Raw genomic sequence first — 15359 nt, forward strand, 5'->3', positions numbered from 1 at the left:
TTTTCTGTTCAGAGAGTTGTTGCTATTCCTTTCTTCGATCTCCTGTTGAGTTTGTAGGTGTTCAGAATGGTTTGATCCCTATCCAGCTGAATTCCTGAGAGGAGACGAAATCCAGGTCTCCTACTCCTCCGCCATCTTGCTCCGTCCCCCCGTAGGTCATAGTTTTTAAAAAGTTGAAGACCTAGCATCTAGCAGAAGAAGGCAGACATGTATGTAAGTGACTATATTGAATATTATTGTAGCTGTAACAGGAATTTTACAGATGAGATCAAGGCTCAGGGAATCTAAAAATTTGGGAGGAGGTAATGGGTAGAGCTGACATTCAAACCGAGGTCAGTCTGATTTAAAAGAAAATTTTGTTTCCATTGGACCACAAGATTGAGGATGACACTGGGCAAGTTCTTAGGAAAAGGGGAAGATATGGGAAAAGACATGAGCAAAGTCTTGAAGTCGTTAAAATGCATTTTGTGAGTATATATGGGGGAGGGTCAGGGTCCTTAAGAGTCCATGGAAAATATACAATTCCTTTCAGTTCTAATGAACTTGGAGTGGAGGTATAATATGGTAGTTGAGAACTCCTGTTCTATAATTAAACTCTGGATATGAAACCTGACTTGGTTGAATTAGTTCCACTCTCTAAAAGTTCAAACCACTACCACATTTGTAAACATTTATAAAATAGGCATAATAACAGTCCCTTCTTTGGAGGGTTGTTTTGAGAAGTTAGTGAGATACTATAAAGAGCTTGCTTAGCATAGTACCCTACACTTAGGAGGTCTTCAATAAATGTTAGCTATTAATTTTAATAACCTAATGTATTCTAATATAATGGAAGGAACTGGATTACAGAATTGGTTTCATTCAATTCATTTTTACTTAATTTGGAAAACAGTCTGTTAGAGTTTCACCAGAGAAGCAGAACCACCATGTGCGGTATGGAATAAGGGAATTACTCTAAGAATTAAAGGCAGTTGAGTGAGGTGAGTAGTGGACCGTCTATGCAGACAGTTGCCCCCGTGTCTAGTGTTGATCCTACAATCACTATACTGACAGATGAGAAGCAAAGTTGGATGGGAAAGAGGGCAAAGGGCAAACTAGGACCAATGAGCACAAATGTTACCCAGAAAGACTAACTAGAACTCACATCTGCCTCTCCCTGCCTCCATCCTCAATGCCACAGTTATGGTAAAGAGAAGCTGGTGCCCCTCATGATGGAGCCAGACACACTCTCAGTCCAGGAGTTGGAGAGGAGAGAAGAGGAGATTTGCCAGGAGCTGGAGTGTCTTAGTGTCCAGGGGCTGCCAGGACAAAGTAGCACAAACTGGGTGGCTTAAACCCTCAGAAATGTATTCTCTCACAGTTCTGGAGGCTGGAAGTCTGAAACCAAGGCGCTGGCAGGGCCACACTCCCTCTGAAGGCTCTAGGGGAGAATCCTCCCTCGCTTCCAGGGGGTGGCTGGCCATCCTGGGCTTTCCCCAGCTTGTACCTGCATCACTGCAGTCTCTGCCCGTCTTTAACAAGGCTTTCTTCCTATGTTTCTGTCTCTCCCGTGTGTCTTCAGATGGCTTTCTTATAAGGACACTAGTCATTGGATGTATGGCCTGATCTAGAAGAGCCTCATCTTAATATAACTGATTACATTTGCAAAGACCCTATTTCCAAATAAGGTCCCATTCTGAGATTCCAGGTGGACTTGAATTTGAGGAGGGGGAGGGGACAACACCATTCAGCTCAGCAGTCGAGGAACTCCGGTTGGATGTTTCTCCATGACAATAGGAGGGTTAGCGGCAGGTCAGAGCCAATGTGCCTGGCACCTCCAGCAAGCCATTAAAACATTTTTTAAAAATTGGCAGCTGTTTCATTCCTACCTCCCAAATAGCATCCAAAATGTCTCTGTTGGCCAACACTGACCCAGAACCACACCAGAAAGGAAATTCTGGGAAATCCCAGCTTAGCTAAATTGACATAGTACAGAGTCACAACTCAGTAAGTCATTGGGGACTTTTTTTTTTTTTGGAACAGGGAAATACCAGAAATGTTTTAAAAAAATTGATCTGGGGGCGCCTGGGTGGTTCAGTCGGTTAAGCATCTGACTCTTGGTTTCACCTCAGGTCATGATCTCTGGTCAGCTCCGTGCTCAGTAGGGAGTCGATTTGAAGATTCTCTCCCTCTGCCCCTCCCCCCACTTGCTCTCTTGCTTGCTCTCTCTTTCTCAAATAAATAAATAAATCCTTTAAAAAACATGGATCTGGCAGCAGAGGGGAGGAGAGATTGGGGGGAAGGGGATTGAAGATGTTAAGAGATCATTGGCATAATCTAGGAGTCTCTAAACTCTCTTTGATTGTGCCTTTGGTAATTATAGATGAGATAAACAGGGCCAACCCTCTGGCAGAATACAACTTAAAAATCTGTATTGAGAAAAACTCTAAATGTCAAAAGAACTAATAAGATAATGAAGAATAACCGGTCCAAGATCGGAGAAGAGACTTGGAAATCCAGAATTGAGCGCTAGCATGTAGGGGCTCCTTTACCCAGAGGTGCATCCAGAGGTCCTGAAGAGAATGCTGAGTAGCTCCAGCCACCACCCTGGGTGGGCAAAGCTGGAGTCCTGGGCTCAGGGCCCTGGAAGACTATCAGGCCCATGGGGCTGAGACACCAGAGAGTCACACTATAGGAGTAAGGGGAAAACCAAAAATAAACAGGCAGCCTGGATCAGCTTTGCCTGATCTGGGCTGACCCAGAAAAGTTCAAATCCTGAAATGGGATTAAGGAAATCCCCAAGGCCTGGCAGAAACAAATTAAGAAACTCAACATTCTTGGACTCAAATTATTTGTACAAATAACTTTTCAAACACAACTTCCAGCACATACTCAAGCTTTTTTCCTCCTTTTATTGCTTGCCATTCTTAGTTTAAAAAAAAAAAAAAATTAGCTCCCCTTTAACACATGTGTATTTGCTTCCAAAGATGAGAGAGACAAAACAAAATATTTAAGTTTTTAACATTTTATGTCTAATGGTTAGAAAACATTTTAATATCACAGTTTCATTTACTAGGGCCGACGTAACATAGTACCACAAACTGGGTGGTTTAAAATGACAGAACAGTAGTCTCTCACGGCTCTGGAGGTCAGAAGTGCCAAATCAACACGTTGGTTGAGCCAAGCCCCCTCAGAAGCCTCTAGAGGAGAATCCTTCCTTGCCTCTTCCAGCCCCTGACATGCATTAGCTTCAGGCAGCATAAATCTAATCTCTGCCAACTCTTCACAGGGCTGTTTTCCCTCTTGCCTTTGTCTTCTCTGGTAGGGACTCGTCATTAATTTAACTGAAGTTTATCTTCAACAACCCTATTTCCAAATAAAATCATTGTGAGGTACTGGAGGTGAGGATTTCAAATTATCTCTTTGTGGGACACAATTCAACCCATTAATAATCACCAAATAGTCCTCACTGCTATAAAAAATCTTTTGAAAATGGTTAATGCTTTGAGATGCAGCAGCTCTATGATCTAAATTCACTTTATCTTACAATTAATTTTAATGTTTATCATAATTGTAAAAGATGCCTCCAAAAGATCTGGATATCCAAATGAAAGCAGAGCATCTCTGCCTGACTTTCTGAATTGTGATACACGTTCATCAATCCCATCCACATAGTATACAGAGATTTTCATAAATATTCAGTTAGCAAATTTCCATCTTTCCTATGTTCGTTGTTCTTGAACATTCATTGGAAGATGTTGCATTTTTATCATTTTTACAAATAAGTTAAAAATCCACGAGGACTCTTTGTTTGGAAAATTTTGGACAAGGGAAAAAATTCTGGTTTCAAGTTTGTGTGTGACACAACTGTGTAGTTTTGGACAATTAAGTCATATAACGGTGGACATGTTTTCAAAATATCCTCTCCATAGCGTGAATTTCTTTTAAAAGTAATTACTTTCTCCTTTATTAAGATATCCTCTTTATCCTGAGGTAACAGATTAAATGTGGTTATTTTCCCAAACTGTCAGCTACGTACTATGCCATAGAGAGCCACTCTATCATTTCATTGCAGAAAAGACCAGCAAACTTTGTATAGTTGGCTTCTGGGATGGACACTGATCTACCATCCATATTCACCCCCCTCCCAGTGTCACCCAGTGGCTCCAGCTATAAGGGTTGCTGATCTACCGTTCACGTCAGGGATTGCCTCTCCCACACCCTTCCTGGGGTGGCCACACCCAGGGACTGATCCACACAGGAACACAAAGATATGTCCATCTGAGCACAACTCAAGACAACTTGGAAGGGCCATTCTGGCTCCAGAGCTCCCATGAGGTCAGCCCCAGAGTCACTGGCCTGCAGTGCAGCTCGACTTCTCCCTCTGATGTCTCCTGCCTCCTTCTTTTTCTGCCTTCTACTCTGGTTGAAACCAAGGGCACGGCCTCCATAATCATCCTACAGGCTGTGTCTCAGGGTTTCCTTCCCAGGATCCCAACCTGGACACCATCATTTAAGAGAAAAAAGAATGCATAATACTTTGCAAAGAAGAAAACCAGAAAACTCCTGTGTGGTACAAAATATTTGCTGGCCATTCTGGTGATGACATATTATTTTTAAAGTCTTACTTTTACAAAATTAAGCCCATAGAAAACCACTCCTAGCAAGGAAACAGCAATTCCACTGAGAGTGGAACCTCTAAAATGCCCTCAGGATACTGGCTGTTATCTATTTGATGCGTGACCATATAGCGTAAGGACAAGTGAGGGCCTCAGTGTCAATCCTTATAGTAAAGATTAGGAAAGCTTACCTCTTTTTTTTTAAAAAAAAGATATTTATTTATTTGAGTGAGTGAGAGAGAGAGAGTGAGGCGAGGAGGGGCAAAGGGAAAAGGAGAAAGAAACTCAAGCAGACTCCATGCTCAGTGTGGAGCCTGATGTGGGGCTCAATCTTACAACCATGAGATCATGACCTGAACCAAAACCAAGAGTCGGACACCCAACCAACCGCACCACCCAGGTGCCCCGCTTACTCTCTTATTAAAATAAAAATATACACCTTCTTGTATTTTCTTGTTATGTTCTTAATGTATTATATTTCACATTCTACTCATCTGAGCAAAAAGCCACAAGAACTGAACATAGGGTTCAGCAAAGGAAGGGCAGAAGGGGCCCACAACGAGGAGACAGGATCCATGAGTTGTCTGTACTGCTGAGGACACGGAAAGAGCCACTGGTAACTTCCAGATAGTTAGCCCAAGTGACTGAATGGAAGTCAGCACCCTGAACAGAAATCTTTGACTTGGGGAACCAGGTAACGTTTGCCACGCTGGCTTTCAATCATGGTGGTGGGACCTCTGGATAAAGACGTTCAGCAGGAAGATCTCCAGGGGCATCTGGAGGTTGTTCATAAGAGCAGTCAGGCCTTGTTGGAAATGTGAAAGCTTAAGGAGGAATGAAAGTCTGAAAAGAGAAGACGACAAGATCAAAGTAGTGTTTTGAAAAGATTATGCCTCAAAAGGGGGCAGGGGAAGAAATCTTGGGAAAAAAAGAAAAAGAGAGAGAGAGAGAGGGAGATTAGGTCTAGCAGTGGAGTTAAGGATATGTTGGAAAGACCTTAGGTCTTATAGGGCTTCCAAGCATGATACCCCCAAATAGGCCACTTTGGCATATTGATATTTTGAATTAAAGGCACATGAAAAACAGCATGTACAGGGGAGGCATTCTGATCTTCATTTTTCCTCGTGAAGCAGAAGAGAAAATTCCCATGGGAGAGATGCCCTCCCTGTACCAGGAGGAAGGAAGCCATTCCTATCACCAGAGAGGAGAGTTGAGGTCAAGAGAAATCTGAACAAACAAACCTGGTTCAACGAACCCTGATCTTCTAGATACTTCTCCACCATCAACTGCCCTGGCCCCAAACCCTTTGTCTTGTCACATTTTCACAACTGACTGCTCTTTGTCCACACTGTAAGCTTGGACCCTAACTGCTCCTTGGGGTCTTCATTTTTCTTACAAAAGCTCCCATGTACATCACTAAACAAAATTTGTATGCTTTCCTCCTGTCAATCTGTCTTATGTCAGTTTAATCCTTAGGCCTATCTGGAGACCCTAAGAGAGCAGAGGAAATTTTACCTCACCTACAAGCCTCAAGGCGACCTCAAGGAGGCTGCAGAGGTACAGCTCTGGGCTAATGTAGTCCAAGGCCAGGGCATGGGGAGGGCATGGGGAGGGAAAGAAGAAGATGGGTTCAAGAGATATCACTAAGAAGGGCAAACTGTATGAGTAAAAGGAGTGAGGAACTGGGGAGAGGAAAAGAGTTCAAATTTTCCCTCTAGACATTACTTGGAAAAATATCTTCATTTCAAATACACTGTCCCCTACTCTCATCCTAACCTCCTGGAAATCCACATAAGCATGGTTGAATTTTTAGAAGTGGGTGAAGTTATAGTTAGGCACTGAACACACACCAGTTTCTCTATGGCAACTAACACAACTAACAATAGTAATAGATTTTTATCTATGCAGATAGCCGCAACTTGTCGCAAGCAAGAAGGTGCATATGGCTGATACTCATTTCTTCCTTGGTCTAATCATTCTCATGACAAATACAATATCTGGCTTTATAGATTATCAGATTAAAAGATTATATTGCCCCTGATTAGGTTAATGTGTTAGTTTTCTTTTTTTAAGGAAAGCCTAAACAATTTAGAACTTTAAAAGATAGCTATACTATTATTTTCATGATATAATAGATTGAACATTTATAATGGATATTGTCTCAGTCTGTTTGGGCTGCTATAGCAAAAATTCCACAGACTGAGTGACTTAAACAACAAATATTTAGTTCTCACAGTTCTGGAGGCTCAGAAGTCCAAGACCCAGATACCAGCAGATTCAGTGTCTGGTGAGGGACAATTTTCTGGTTTATAGAAGGCCATCTTTTGGGGCACCTGGGTGGCTCAGTCGTTAAGCATCTGCCTTTGGCTCAGGTCATGGTCCCAGGGTCTTGGGATCGAGTCCTGCACCGGCTCCCTGCTTTGCAGGAAGCCTGCTTCTCCTTCTCCCACGCCCCCTGCTTGTGTTCCTGCTCTCCGTATCTCTCTCTCTCTGTCCAATAAATAAATAAATAAAATATTAAAAAAAAATAAAGTCTATCTTTTCATTGAGTCTCATACGGCAAAAAAAGAAAGAGGGCTCTCTGGGGTCCTTTTTACAAGGGCACTGATCCCATTGGTGAAGGCAACACCCTCATGACCTGATCACCTTCAAAAAGCCCTGTCTCCAAATACCATCATTTAGGGGGTCAGGATTTCAACATATGAATTTGGGGGGGGGGACATAAACATTTAGTCCACAACATACCATGCTTCTTTCCTTTGGCAGCTCAGCCTATCTTATTTCTAAAGTACCACAGCCATTTCTACCGACCAGAAAAATGGGCACTGACAGAGCGAGGCATTAATAAAAAAGAAACAAATTCCTAAATTATGTTTTCCTTGGTGATACATTGACTGGAGTTTGCATCCTTCAATTTGAACAAAAAAGCCCCAATTCTTGTGTTTCCGGAGAAATGTGACATTTTACCAGATTCTCTTTTCTACTACACAAATTTTCATTTCTGGTAGAATCTTTTTTTCCCCAGGATAGATTTAGGATGTTAATCAGTTGAATAACTAAGTTATTGCAGGTCTATTTGAATCAGGACTGGGGAGAATTGCCTTGGGTGGTTACTGAAGACACGCTTATTGGACTTATTATGGCTCAAGTCACTATTTTCAAGCCACTGTTTAGAAAGTACTTGTCAAGGAGCACCTGGGTGGCTCATTTGGTTAAACATCTGCCTTTGGCTCAGGTCATGATCTCAGGGTCCTGGGATCGAGCCCCATGTTGGACTCCCTGCTCAGTGGGGAGTCTGCTTGAGATTCTCCCTCTCTCTCTGCCCCTCCCCCACTCATGCTCTCTCTCTTTCAAATAAATAAGTAAAATCTTTTAAAAAACCTGTGAACACAGTACTTTTCTACCTTATTATGAAAATGTGAAATTAGGTTCAAACTTTTTACATTATAACTTAAGTCTAACAGTAGCTGATAACATTACTACTGTACTTGTCTACGATGTTAACTCATTTAATCTTCACCCATATTCTTTTAGGTAGAAACTATTATTAATCCCATTTTATAGATGAGGAAGCTGAGGTAGGAGAGGTTAAATGCTTAGAGCAAAATTACCTAGCTGATAAATGAGAGAGTCAAGATGCAGACCAGACCGTCAGCTCCAAGTCTATGCTCCTAACCACTCTACTATCCTGCCTGTGTGAGTGAGGGGTGCCTGGTTACAGGGGAAAAAACACTCTGGCTTGCCTCCATAAAGTTCTAAGAATCAGACATCAAAAAATCCTGAAAAACATCACAGGTCTTGTCTGCCATCCAGCCTACCCTGGAATCCCACTTCCAATATTCCATCACACACACTAAGAAAGAAAAACACATGAGTTAGGAACCTAAAGGCAACATGGTCTTAGGACCTTTCGTTGGTGAAGAGTCATCAAAAACACAAAGACAGAAAGAAAGCTGAGAGTGTCCTCGAGTTCAAACTTGAAGTCGCCACCCATTCATGAGTTGTGAGAAGCATTTTTTGAATGGATTGCAATAGGATAAACATATCAGAGTATGTTTCGTAAAGATACTATTTTATTTATGAAACTTTAATTTTTATACAGAATCACAACTTAAACACATATTTCTTACTGTGGATTGCAAACAAAAAACTTTGATATCTACTGATCTAGTCTATATTCCCTTTCCTGAGACTAGGAGCAAATCTTCACTTAACAATGGCTGTTCATCTGATCTTAAGAGCACTCTTAAAAATTCAGGCCTAGCACTTACCACTTAGTTTGGCAGTTTTTATTGCCTTAAGAATAACTCTAGATTTATATTTAAGACTGTTGTTTTAATAGTTGAATCTTCTGCCTTGCAATGTTTTGTTTTTTTACCTAAAACTATATAGATTAAGCTGTAAGTGATTTATAGTTGAGTACTTTCAAATAGTAGAGTTTTGTTTTGTTTTTTAAGATTTTATTTATTTTTTGACAGAGAGAGACACAGTGAAAGAGGAAACACAAGCAAGGGGAGTGGGAGAGGGAGAAGCAGGCTTCCCGCGGAGCAAGGAGCCTGATGCGGGGCTCCATCCCAGGACCCTGGGATCATGACCTGAGCTGAAGGCAGATGCTTAATGACTGAGCCACCCAGGCACCACTCAAATAGTAGGGTTTTTACAACAAAATAATTGCCAAAGAACTGGAAAGGACTATCAGAAATCATCCAGTTCCTTGCTATTCAAAGTGTGGTCCATAGGCCACCAGAACTGGCATCAACAATCTCAGGTCCAACCTCAGACCTACTTAATCAGAATCTGCAAGATCCCCGGCTGATCTCATCCTTAGCATCCCTACAAATCAGGACTTTTAGGTATTATCAGGAAGAATATTCATCAATTTAGATTTAATAGAGCTTTCCCCCAAATCAGAAAATGGGAAGAGAGAATAGTAGGCACAAGTTATATCTTGCCACATATTTATGATTTTACAAGATACATCTTGCCATATATACATACATATGTGTATGTATATATGTGTATATATATGTGATTTTAGCTTTATAGACAGGCACGATTATTTATGTCCTCATTTTCTGGGCACCTCACTTACTACTTACTTACCATCTCACCTTCTTGCCCACATGCTCTAATTCGCCTCCCTATTCATTCCCACCTCCTCTTCCTTTCTCTACTTTCTACCCCTCTCAACCTAAGCAAAACATTAATTTTGCCCTTTTTGCTCTTAGGATTGCCTGTCTAAATGTATTTATGTGCGTAGCTATATCCCTATGAGTGTGTATCTGTAGTAGATTTAATAAAATTTATTAGGGGGTCTAATGAAATGTATAATGAAGTTTCACTTTAAAATGCATTTATCGAGTTTAGCCTAATGATCCAATAAATATGGGGAAGAAGTACAAAGATGAAGAGGATATCGTTCCTATCATATTTTTTACAGTCTCACGGAGAAAGAAGTGTGAAATGTGTTGTGTAGAAATGCAGATCCTATGTTATGGAAGTAGAAACGGAATTCATTTTGAGGGACTCAGAGAAAAGTTCCCCCAAAGAGGTGGTTTTGCACTGATCTTTTAAGAATGATTGGCATTTCAGGGCACCTGGCTGGCTCAATTAGTAGAGCAGGTGGCTCTTGATCTCCGGGTCATGAATTTGAACCCCAAGTTGGGTGTAGAGATTACTAAATAAACAAACTTTTAAAAATGATTGGCATTTCGGGCGCCTGGGTGGCTCAGTCATTAAGTGTCTGCCTTCGGCTCAGGTCATGATCCCAGGGTCCTGGGATCGAGTCCCACATCGGGCTCCCTGCTCGGCAGGAAGCCTGCTTCTCCCTCTCCCACTCCCCCTGCTTGTGTTCCTGCTCTCGCTATCTCTCTCTCTGTCAAATAAATAAATAAAAATCTTTAAAAAAAAATAAATAAAAAAAAATAAAAATGATTGGCATTTCTATAGGTGGAGAAAGGAGAGGGGAGAAGAAGAATGTGCATTTCAAATGAGCGTGGTGGGTGTTCTCAAGGAACAATAAGCAATCATAGAACCTATGAAAGGGTGAGATTGGAAAAATAGACAGTGCCTAGTTATGGAGAACTCTAATGCATTGCTCAGCCACTAGGTTCAATTCTAGAGTCTAAGGGAAACCATTCTTGTTATACCCAATGTTATTCCTTCTCCAAAACTCCAGAGGAATAATTTCATTTTGAGACAGTCGATGGTGCCCTGCCAGTCGCATCTACCCTACTCACCCCCAACCTCCATTCACCAGCCCCCAGCATTCTTAAGTCCAAGAGCAAAACTCCCTCCCTTGACCCACAAGCCCTTGGTCTGACCCTGCCACCCGTCCCTCCCCTCGCCCCCTTGATCTCTTTACTGGAACCTTACTGTCTTTCACTCCTGCAACCAGCCAGGCTCCCTCTCTCAACATGGAGTATTACACCTGCTGCTTTCCGTTCCTGGAATGCTCCCCCACCTCCTGCCCACCCTGCTCTTCAGCTGGCTGGCATCTGCCCATCGACTTCTGTTTATTTCAGCCCAATCACTGCTCCGTGACTTAGCGGGTGTAAGTTGGGTCCTCCTGCTGCATAGTCACAGGAAACTGTATCCTTTGAAATCACATGTTACAGTCCATAATTAAACACTATCTGTCTCTTCATTTGGTGAAAAGTCAGCTCTGCAATAAGATTGTAAACTCTCAGAGGACAGATTTAACACCCGTTTAGCTGACAGTGGAACTCTTGCCCTTAGCACTGTGCCTGTCACATAGTCTGTTGAATGAATAATGGAGAGTGACATAATTTGCAGGGGGATTTGGCAAATAACTCAGAAGACATTATGGAGAGATTGGAAGCTCATAAGCCCTATGTGAGCATGGGAGGCAGAGGTGTTGCCACGGAGAGAGATATGGTATTACAAATGTCTAATTTTCACCAGGTATATTTTTACATTGTGAATGTGTAAATTATATACACATTAATGACTACATGTCTATCTGCATTTCCTTTGCTCCATGATCTGCAGAAGACACATACCATTGGTAGGTGAATAGCTTATCAGAAGGGCATTTGTTTAAAGGAGAAACTTCTTTTAGTAGAGTGTAAATAATATATTCTCCAGAGCCTCTATTTGAAAAGCCCAAGTCAAAAAAGATCACCAAGGCAGGAATCACCCATACTGATCAAAGGTGCACATAATTTCTTCAGTAGAGGGTGCTAAAATATAACTTTGGCACAGTGAAGCTTGCTTAGCAAAAGTTTGTTTAGTTGAGTAATAGATTTGCCTATTCTGTTCTAACTGTCACGTACAGCAAATATATCTGAAAAGGGCTAGTCTTGTAGAATATGGGCATAGGAGGTCTTAAGAACCAAAGTTTAAAAGTTTTTTCAATATTAAATACAAGGTTAATTTCCTCTGTGTTGTCTTGTCACTTCATAAAATGTTTAATGCTCCAGGGGAAAAAAAAAACTTGTTGTAGGGTACCATATTATACATGTTATATAACATACAATACAGGGCGCCTGGGTGGCTCAGTTGGTTAAGCGACTGCCTTCGGCTCAGGTCATGATCCTGGAGTCCCTGGATCGAGTCCCGCATCGGGCTCCCTGCTCGGCAGGGAGTCTGCTTCTCCCTCTGACCCTCCTCCCTCTCATGCTCTCTGTCTCAAATAAATAAATAAAATCTTTAAAAAAAAAAACATACAATACAATATATATTATATGTATATTATACCTTATGCAAATTACCAGAAGGTTGGAAAATGAGCCTTTTTGGAAAGCTTGGCAAAATTATCATTAGTCCCTCAAATTTGTAGAGGGTGTTTTATCACATTCATCAACCCAAAAACTTTTTGAAGGTTATCTTACAGGTTATCTGGAGGCTCATTTGTTTAATCCTCAGAAGCTTTTAAGAAACCCTATGTATCAGTCAAGCAAGGCTGGGTAACACTCCCATAACAATCTCAGGGTCAGTGACTTTGACAGCAAAGGTTTATCTCTAGCTCATGCTTTGTGTCCATCATGTTGTTGTCCCGGGGCTCTGCCCACTGTTCTTATAAGGGGAATCGGGTTGATGGAGTAGCCACCACCTTGAAAGTCACCAGTCACCATGGCAGAGGGAAGGAAAAGCATGGGCAGTCATGCATTGGCTCTCAAAGCTTGTCTGGAGGTGGCACCCATTATCTTTGCTCACATTTTCTTTTTTAAAAGATTTTATTTATTTATGTGACAGAGAGGGAGAGCGTGCACAGCAGGGGGAGCAGCAGACAGAGAGACGGAGCAGCAGGGAACCCAACGTGGGACCCGATCCCAGGACCCTGGGGTCCTGACCTGAGCTGAAGGCAAACACTTAACTGACTGAGCCACCCAGACACTGCATTGGCTCACATTTTCTTAACTAAAGCAAATCACACGGCCGTGTCATCTAATGTCGAGTTTGGAGAAAAGGATAGGTGCATAGGGGAGGAAAACCAGAAATATCGGATAGATAGCCTTAGTCACTACCACATGCTACAAATGTTATAATAATAAAAGTCACTGGAAATAATTTAGCCACATTGACTTTGAAGTTCTTTGATCTTCCAAGTAAGGGATTGTAGGCAATGATGTTCACTTTCCTCCTTAATTGTAGGAACTGCTAGCATGGATTTTGCTTTCGGCTTTTAAATTCATTGCCACATATGATTTGGAGGGGAGGAGTGGATAGTAGATTTACTTCTCTACTTAGGATTTGCTTTGATTAATATTAAAACCTATTTGTCTTTTCTTTTCTTTTTTTTTTTTTTTTGAGGAAATTAACCCATTTTTATTGTAGAAAGAAACAAACACATAGGTAAAACGATCATTTCATAGTCCCACCATCCATAGTTAACTAGTTCCCACCGAGTAGGTATCTTTCCAGATTTCTGTTGACATACATATGTATAAATACTTTTACAAAAATATGAACATACTATGAATATCTTGGTGTCAGTTTAAACCTGTATCTTGTACATATAGGTGTATATCATTAAGAGTGCATTACCTTCTGCTGTAGGAATTCACCAAAATTTCTTTAAATACCTGTCACCAGACAATTTTTGTTGCACTAATATTTACACATTGTAAACTCACCTAAAACAACATCTTTGTACCTTTGTCTCTGCTATAATTATTTCCTTAGGATAAAGTCCTAGAAATGGACTTGCAAGGTCTAAGAGATTATGAGCCTTTTTAAGGCTTTACAACATTGTCTTTAGGGTGTATTTGTTATATCTTGCTTCCAAACAAATTCCTCTGTGTAGCCAATCCCCAGTCTACAGCTTTCAGCACAGGTGAAGACAGCCAGGACACCCCAGTCGACACTCCTGCCCAGTCTGTCGGCCTTTAGGTGGTTGAGCAGCTGAGGCATGACCTGGAATTCAAATGTTCTCTTGGCACCACAGGGGCAATATGGAATATCCTTTTCTTGAGGGGTATTTTCACCAGAGATCCAGATGGGTGCAATCCCTCTGCCGTATCTGAGAACCTGTTCTGGCTCAAGGGCTATTTTAGTTTTAAACTTCTGGAAAATTTTATCTTCCTTGGATTCAAGTTTTGCCATGGAATCCAATTCTTCCTCAGGTGCTTCACCCATGCTCCCTGTAATTTCTGATTCATTTTCTTTTTCAACAACTTCAGATGTAATTTCATCTTCTGTTTCTATTACAATTTCAAATTCTGGAAAAAGGAAGCTGTGGTCTGGAATTGTTCTGTCCAAATAATCTGATTGTGTACAAGCCTGCTTATGCCCAAATCTCCAGTCTAGAGTCTGATGCTCCTTACTGCAGTAACGTGCCTTGTGACATCTGGAGCATGTTTTGGGGCCTAAACAGCCACAGACCCTGCAGAGATGAGCACCAGACTTGAGCTGGAGGCACACAGACTCTCCCGTCTCTGGATGAGGATCCTCACAAGGTGGCTCGTAGGAGTAAAAGTCATTTTTCCTGGGCAGCTGATTTCTAAAAACGCGCAGGCCGGCGCAGCACGGCGGCGCCCGGCAGCAGAAGAGGAAGAGGCCGCGGTGGAAAGCGTCGGCACGGTCGGGCAGCGGCGCGTACAGCTGCAGCAGGAAGGCCAGCGGGCGGCCGCACAGCGCGCAGGCCAGCTCCTCGGGCCGCGGCAGCCCGGCCGCGCCCAGCCACGCCGGCCGGCCGCCCACCTTGCTTGGGAACTGCTCGCTGCGCAGCCGCCACGCCGGCGCCGCCTCCACGAAGCCCAGCTCAGCCGGCCCCGCACGGGCTGCCGCCATAGAGCCAAAACCTATTTGTCTTTTCTGAGAACCCACTAACCCCTGTAGGTGGGAGGAGATGAGAAGGGAAACAACCAGGCTTGGGAAAAAGGGTCCAGCAGCTGGAGGCTAACCTTTTGCAGCTGATGAGTGACAAAACAGAAATGAAAATTTGCTGCTCAGCTATCCCTTTCACTTAACCTTCTAGAGCCAGAAAAACAGGTTTCTCTAATAAAGATGTAAAATGAAGTCATCCTTCCAAGTGCTGGAAAAAGGAGTTCTGTTTCCTAATGTAACAGACCTAAATGAATTTCAGATGGATCTGCCACTAAGCAGAGGGTTTGACGGCCTCCCGCTGTGACAGCCGTCACCCCTCACCAGGAACAATCCAGCGTTTGTGATCAGGTTGTAATCAGGGAGGCACAAAATTAGCTCTCCCGGGAACCCAGGCTCTCCTTCCAAGGAGCTGGCAAGTTGCCTGACCTCAGCAAAAGCTGAAGGATGCTTTAGGTCAGAAGCAGGCTGATA

General features: G+C 42.4%; 1 pseudogene; it reads right to left on the minus strand.

Annotated features, from left to right (window-relative positions):
* Positions 1-13338: 13338 nt before the first annotated feature.
* Positions 13339-14852, minus strand: LOC145722946 (uS5 assembly chaperone PDCD2 pseudogene; annotated as a pseudogene).
* Between the last annotated feature and the right edge of the window lie 507 nt (positions 14853-15359).

Source organism: Leptonychotes weddellii, chromosome 8 (assembly GCF_054177405.1).
Source record: "Leptonychotes weddellii isolate Sample4059 chromosome 8, ASM5417740v2, whole genome shotgun sequence".
NCBI lineage: Eukaryota > Metazoa > Chordata > Mammalia > Carnivora > Phocidae > Leptonychotes > Leptonychotes weddellii.